This window comes from Notechis scutatus, chromosome 8, assembly GCF_049901735.1.
Source record: "Notechis scutatus isolate UNSWTSFEM ecotype Mainland chromosome 8, rNotScu1.2, whole genome shotgun sequence".
Classification (NCBI taxonomy): domain Eukaryota; kingdom Metazoa; phylum Chordata; class Lepidosauria; order Squamata; family Elapidae; genus Notechis; species Notechis scutatus.
The window spans coordinates 4201702-4210067 of record NC_142016.1 but is presented as its reverse complement, the minus strand read 5'-3'; positions in this window follow the sequence as shown (position 1 = coordinate 4210067).

The following is an 8366-nucleotide window of genomic DNA, read 5'->3' as shown; positions in this document are numbered from 1 at the left end:
GCGAGCGAGTGGTGACTGGGTAACCAGGTCGGGGTCGTGGCCAGCCAGAAGTTACTACCAGTTCGGCGACCCACACCAAATCCTTGCCACTGGTTCGCCCAAACTGGTGAGGACCAGCTGTTTCCATCCATTGCTTCTTATCCTACCTTCAGGTGCTTTGGAGCAGGGGTCTCCAACCTTGGCAACTTTAAGACTTGTGGACTTCAAGTCCCAGAGTTCCTCAGCCAGCTTTGCTGTAGCTTTGCTGGCTGAGGAGCTCTGGGAGTTAAAGTCCACAAATCTTAAAGTTGCCAAGGTTGGAGACCCCTGCTTTGGAGAATAGGTTGACTCCCTCTTTTTGGGGGGCAGCCTTTTAGATGTTGGAACACTGCTATCATGTCATCTAGCCCGGCCAGTGTTCAAAACGACGCATTAGAGAAAGTGTAAGGGTATGTGGGAAGGACCTTGGGAGACTGTGCCAAATGATGCTGCCAAGGGAATGGTCAGAAAAGAGCCAGTGTAGCCCACTTAGGTTGGAGAGTAAATGGGGCAAGTAAAAATCAAGGAAATCAAGGCAATTGTGAGTTTCTTTTTGAGACTAAACTGCCATTTCTCCTCCCTTAACAATTTCTTCCTACATTCCTTCATCCTGGTATCTTTACTTTTGATATTTCCCCCAAAATTCCAAGCATCGCATTTGCCTCCCTTCCCCTCTCCCCACAGTAGCAACCCTTTCCTGGGTGATCTCTTTCCTGGCCAATTTATTACAGGATAATCTGCAAATTTGGTTTTTTTGACTTATTGGCAACCCTGCACAAAATTCTTAACCAGGTCGGGTAAAGACCTGCCAATATATTTGGACAACATGACATGATAGGTTAACCTTTTCTACAAAACTATAACCTACCATTTGGTACAAATCCAAAAAATGAATTAATTCTGCAACTGGGCTATCTCCATGATGTAACAAGATGTTTTCCAAATCAGCATATCAGATTAGGTTCTGGTGGTGGACAACCAACTCAGGATTGAAATCTCAGATTTGCTAGATTTCTCAGTTTCCCCCTGGATTGTTCAGCTTCTTGTTGTTAGATCCAAGTCTTGAATAGAAACTGTTAATGAAGCAATGATGGAGTCCCTGAAGTTGAATGGGAGAGCATTTACCTAATTTAAGTTAAATTAACTAATTTAATTCAGGAGATTTTCTTGTTTAATCTGCTGTTTAATGCATCTCGGGTTTGAAGACTAACCATCATTTTCTTGCACTCATTCATCAACTTATCTATCTTTCCAACACATTGCACGCTTCTGAACTTGTTGGTTGTAAGCCATGCAAAATACCTTTGGCATGGCACACTAGGACACACCATATACCAGAAGAAAACACACACCAACCACTACCTCAACGCCCAATCCCACCACCACCCAGCACAGATAAACTCTGTGGCCAAAACACTAATTGCCAGAACCAAACGCCTGGCAGACAAGACACACATGAAGACTGAACTATGCACCCTGACTAAAGTACTGACAGCCAACGGCTCCCACAAAAGCAAAATCACTGGCCTGATCCACAAAAACACACTGAGACATAATGGAGACCTAGAAGATGAACAGACCTATGGAACAGCTGTCCTGCCCTACATAAGAGGTACTACAGACAAAATCAGTAAGATACTACACAGGCATCACATCAAGACTTCCTTCAAAACAGACAGAAAAATAGCAGCCATCCTAAGAAACCCCAAAGATAAAATTGACCTGGAAAACCAAGGCATATATGAAGTCCCCTGTGCATCATGCCCTGCCACATACATTGGACAGACCAATAGAAGAATAAGTACCCGCCTGGATGAACACAAAAATGCAGTAAAAAAGCTGGAACACACTTCCTCATTAGTCCAACACATGGAAGCCACAGGTCATAGCATCGACTTCAATGGCACCAAAACCCTAGCCACTATAGAAAACCCCAGCTACAGAATTATCAGAGAAGCCATAGAGATTGAAAAAAAGACCTGAAAGCATGAATAGAAGAGATGACTCCACCAGACTGTCAATTATCTGGAAGCCTGCACTCACAAACAAAAAAAATCTCCACACCACAAGCCAGGCAAACACCTGGGCACAAACAGACTCCCCCTGATACCTCCAGCTCAAACACACCCCAACCAGGCACCCAGATGAAACCTAGCTTCCTAATAAATGATAGCCGTCCGTTTACTTGGAGCCAAGCCGCACTAAAAGCCTCCAATATAGGAAACACAATGTTGCCAGCCAATCAAGACAAAAAAAAAAGCTACAAAACAGACAGAAGATATTAGAAACACCAATCAAGCAGAACACAGCAAACCCCAAGACCAATAAACACAGACCAAGACTCCCAACCAATCAGGATGAAGAAAAAATCATTCTGGCACAGCAGTAGGCTAGCACCAAATTTAAAACAGAAACAGTTGTGAAAGTCTGACTCACAGACAAACACAATACAGAAGCCTGATGATGGCAGATGAGATTCTGCCAAAACGTTGCTACAACTTTAAAAGCACAACTATAATGATGTGGGAAAATACCCAAACAAAGCTGAATACCATAACATACATACATACATACATACATACATACATACATACATACATACATACAGGTCTTTTCCCGTGTAAGACTGAGAGTATCTTGGCGACGTTTTGGTGAAGTCCTACTCGCCATCCTCAGGCTGGTGCTTTCGGCTTTGTGCCAGTGCAAGACCCGAACATGCCAAGACCTGCATACCTGTACCCGTGAAAATCTACGAAAACAAATATATATGTGGTATGTTTGCAGTATGTGTGTGTGTGTGTATATACACACATACCACATACACACCCACCCACACACCCACACACCGTTCTGGCTAGAAGGAAGTGAACTTCCAATAATCTTTCCTGCTGTCCTCACCACTCTCTACACACCCTTCCTGTCGGAAACAGTAATACCTCCAAACTATGTGAAGGCAATATGAAGGCAGTTTAGTGCTTTCCTCAATTATTTTTTCCAGCACAGTCCCATGGTTTCTATTAATGCCCATTCCATGCTTGCCACATTTCCTGTCTCTGCAAAGCTGTTCTCCTGCCGTCAAACAATTGTGCTGCTGTGAGAAAGCTGTTGCATGATTTCAAATATCTCCATTCCATAATTGGTTATAGAGAAGATGTCTAGCATCCTCCAGTTGGCATTGTTTTTCTCATTTCAACTTTCTCAAAGAGCATGCTGAGCAGAAAAATTATCCCCCCTTTTAAAAACTATTCCATTTGATGAAAGAAAATTTGCTGGAGAACTGTCTTCAAATGGAATGAAAATGTGAGGGAGATTCTCACGGAACAGCGTGGTGCTTTGCAGTGATTTAGTGATGAGGCAGACTGGGGGAGGACGTGACCATATGAAGTCCCTTTTTCATTGCACCTTTCTCTTGCCTATAGTCTCCTAAACTTCTTTTTTTCCAGGGCAACCTGGAAAAAAACTTAGATGGAATTCTTTTTCAAGAAAACTCTTGCTCCTTCAAAAATAGTTGAAGAACTTCTCTTTCCTTGGAGAAATGCAGTAAAATCTTCCACATGATTTCTTGGGCCCAAGGTTTGGTGAGTCAAATGAGGTTCAGTCTATTTTCATAAAGACCTGTCTTTGTTGACTGCATGGTTTATCTTTCATTCAGGAGCTCAAGGCAACATGTATATAAATCTCCTTTCACCGATTATCCTCACATCTAGGACTAGGAGTTCTAGTCCTGCCTTAGGCTTGAAAACCAGCTGGGTGACTTTGGGCCAATCACCAGGAGAAGGTGAATTGTTGTCCCACCTTAGACATGAAAGTCAGCTAGATGACTTTGAGCCAATCACCAGGAGACAGTGAGTTCTTGTCCTGCCTTAGCTGGTGAACTTTGGGCCAGTCACACTTTCTCAGCCCAATCCACCTCACAGGGTTGTTGTGGGAAAAATAGGAAGACGAAGAAATATTGTGCATGCTTGCCAACTTGAGTTACTCATAAAGTAATAAAGTCAGGAAACAATCTAATAAATAAATAGAAATAAATAAACAGCTCTATAAGGAAGACTGGGCTGAGAGAGAGAGAGAGAGAGAGAGAGAGAGAGAGAGAGAGAGAGAGATTGGAAGAAAGATACTGAGAGAACTTCTATGTTTGAAGACGAAGGTGACCTTCAACACCTCCCATCACTATCTGATGGAAAATGTCACGCTACTCAAGGTGAGTAAAGGTTGGAGTGATTAAGGATTTTTTGGCAATAGAAAATAAGACCAGATCCCTGTCTTTAGGGTTACTTTTACAGGAAGATTGGAGGTGTCTACTCTGTGGTCAAAATTGTCAAGATGGCTGACACAGTGGTTGTATCACATCTAAAACAGGTGGAATTTTGATCATGCTGTCATGTTCATCATCTCAGCTTTTCTTTTTACCATATCCTAGGGACACTCTTGATGGAGATTTTCCAGCCTGAGTGCAAATAATTCAAATTCCAGCCTCCCTGTATGAAGCCTGTTGTTTTTGAACTACAATATGAAAATGGATTACAGAGCCTTCAAAATCAACAAGTGACCAAGAGCCAAACTTAATTTTTGCTATTAATTGTTATCAAGCAGCATATGGACCATTAAGCTGGAGCCATTTAAAATAGAACAGGTGAGAAACATGTTGGATTTTATTTTAAGAAAGATTATTTAGGTTTTAGCAACACTAGAATGTGATCTATGTGTGCTTGTTATAATCACATCTGGTAAAGCAACAATGACTGTTATTCCACTCCTGTCATGGAAATAAGTGTCACCGAAATAGGTCTTGCCTAAATTAGGAGCATTGTAAAACCCCAGCACATTTTGACATACAAGAAAAAACCAGGACAATTATGGGAACTATATGTTGCAACAAGCCCCAAAATTTAATTTGCCCTCACATATCTATCCATAGTATCATCACAATTTCTTTCATGGCCCCATCGAATCCCCTTTCAGAGGAGGAATTGAGACTGGGACCATCTGGTGGGAATGGGATGTCTCCCCTGGAATGTTTGGAGAGACCAGGGGCTGAAGATGATGATGATGTCCCAGGCCAGTGGTGGGGTTCTATTTTTTTTTACTACCGGTTCTGTGGGCGTGGTTTGGTGGGTGTGGCTTAGTGGGTGTGGCAGGGGAAGGATACTGTAAAATCTCCAGTCAGAGGTGGGATTTGCCGGTTCTCCGAACTACTCAAAATTTCTGCTACTGGTTCTCCAGAACTGGTCAGAACCTGTTGAAATCAGACATTGCTTTGTGGAGGTGGGATTCAGACTCGGGAGATGTATTGTGTGTAAGCGAATGAAAATCTCCTCTCTTAGTTAAATACACTCAAGGGAAAAAAAGAAAGTCAATCCCAGAGAACACCAAAGACTAGTGCTGCTCCACTTCTATCCATCACTTTTGAAATAACAGCTTCTAAACCTGTGGACTGGAAACTGTGCACAGGCCCTACTTCTAGCCCTACCCAACTGTGCTACATCCCATGTCCTATAGAGCGTGAGGTATCAGCTTGGTCAGCATGGGGGCTTTGTACTTTTGAAAATGGTGAGGACCAGCAAGCCAAAAAGGGCTTTAAATTAAGAAAACTAAGACATACCACCTCTGTCCCCGGCCCCTCAGGCACTGGGGTGGCCAACCTGCCCTCACAGATATGGCGGAGGATCAGCTACAGACAGGCCATGATGTTGAGAGAAAGCAGATCCCCTCTGATGAGGAACAGCTGCCTCCCCCACTTGATCCGAGGGCACGGAGAGTAGAATGGAAGCAAGTTCAAAGGAGATCTGTGAGGCTGCACAGGAGAAGATCGACCCACTCTCCTCACAAGGAACACCAGGCTTGTGTTGACTTAAGCAGAGGCTGGGCGAGGGTGTCTTTGTGGGGAACAATTATTTGCTTTGGCATGCACTCCCCTGGCCTTGGAAAAACTCAACCTTGGCTTGTGTTTCTGCCTGTGCGTTGTGTTAGAAGGGGCACAGATGAGGAAGGAGCAGACCAGTGTTGTAGAGAACTCTATTTACAAGTGGATTCAAAAAGTAACAAATGTGGCCAGCACCGGCTTTTTATAGCCGGTGCTGTCCAATACTTCAGCCACTGATGGATCTCCAATATTCCCACCAGTAGCTGAAACCAATAAGTGGTGTCTGACATCAGACTCCACTTTGCATATGACGTGGCCCATGTAAATGTAGCATTATGCATATTTAACACCTTGCCTTATGTCTTTGCCTTGTGAGCTTGCCTTGCCTGTGGACTTTGCCCGATGAGTTTGCACCTTGTCTTTGGACTTCCTCTCTGCCTTTATGGACTGATGTTGTTGGTCACAGTTTGTGGGACTTCAGGGAATGTTGGGGAGGAGCCTGACCAGCCATTGTAGGGCCATTTGTTGTGGAATTTTACAGAGCAATAACGGACTCTGTCAAAGACTGCCCCTGCCTAGGCAACCTGGATCATAATAAATTCCAACAAGGATGCATACAAAGCTAAATGTTCCTTCACATACTCTTCCTCTAACCAGGTGTAGGCCATCCTCTGCCAGCAATGTTCCTCTGGTCTTGACTCATACTGGTCCAAAAGAATTAATGGATATCAATTTGATATCAATTCAACACCAGCTTAAAGTAATTGCAGGCCATTTATCATCCCAGGGCATTCCACTCCAAGAAGCATTTTAGGAACAAAGAAATTTTGCTCACTCGGCTGAGTGTGAGACAGCTGAATTTACACACACCCAGAGGTTTCAGGTTCTCTCAGAAGATCTGAATAAACACAATGGGTTTTCACACATTGCAACTGGTGACTGAGAAACTATTTGCAATCTGCCTCGAGGTTCTTAATTGCCTAACCAACCCTTACCCTTCTGCCTCATTGTTTCACCACTGTGCATTTAGCTCTAACCCTACATAACCCTACATAAACTTAAACCTCTCTGTGCATCTAATGAAGTGAGCAGCAACCTACAAAAGCTTACAATATGTAATAAAAGTTATTAATCTTAAAGAGTGCTCATAAACTCTTTCTGACATTAAATTGCCCCTCCAAAGAGCAATATTAAATTTAGGGCTAACATAATTGGGCTGTTGTCAGGCTTAAGGAACCAAGAATGACACAAGGAGTTACTCAGAGTTGTTTCTTTGTTGTTGCTTGCCTATGGACAGGAATCTTGCCAGACTAAAGCACAAATCTGCCTAACTATTAGATATACCCTGTGAAAGGCTAGGGAGGGTCCGCTTTCACTCTCTACCTACATACCACAGATTCCAAACACTTGATTGGCTCCATCTCCATTTTGGGTCATGGGGCGCATTGACAAAAGATAAGATAAGATAAGATAAATTTATTGTCATTGTACTCAGAACCTGAGAACAACGAAATAAGGTGCTCTTTCACAACATACAACTGAACAACACCAAAAGACATATACAAATAACAATGTAAAACAAATTAAAACAATTAACAGTTAAAAACTATACAACCAGGATATATATATGTTAAGACCACCAGATTCATAACTCTGCATTTACCCTGATCACAGCACTTGGGTAGAAGCTATGTTTAAATCTACTTGTCCTGGCTTTCAGCACTCTATATCGTCTTCCTGATGGTAAGATCTCAAACAATGAGTGGCCTGGATGTGAAGGGTCTCTCAAGATCTTTTGTATCTTCCTTCTACATCCCATGTTATACAAATCCTCCAATGAGGGAAGAGAACATCCACTGATCTTTTGTGCCCTTTTTATCACTCTTTGAAGCGCCCTTTTCTCCGCCTCTGTACAACTCCTAAACCACACACAGAGGCAATAGGATAAAATGCTCTCATAGCATTTTTTCTCATAGCTTCGATAAAAGGCAACCAACAGACTCTCTGGCAGTTGTTGTGATCGTAAAAGTCTTAAAAAATACAGTCGTTGATGAGCCTTTTTTCCTAGGGCTAAAGTATTTGCCCCCCATGTTAGATCTTGTTTCAGGGTGATACCTAGAAACTTACATTCTGCCACCTGTTCTACCAAAACACCATCGATGTACAACGGCTGGATAACCGAACTGCTCTTCCTGTAATCCACTATGAATTCCTTCGTCTTATTTATATTAAAAATGAGATTGTTTACTTTGCACCAGAGGGACAACTGATGAACCTCATCCCTGTACGCAGACTCATCATTATCAGAAATGAGCCCCACCAACGTTGTATCATCTGCAAACTTAATGGTCTTATTACTCAGATGAATAGAGGTGCAATCAAAACTACATCTTCCAGGCCTTTGAGAAAAGCAACAGAATGTAGGCCAACCATACCCTTGGGAAAATGATGTTCCATAAGGAAAGGGCCATCACACAGGTCCTGT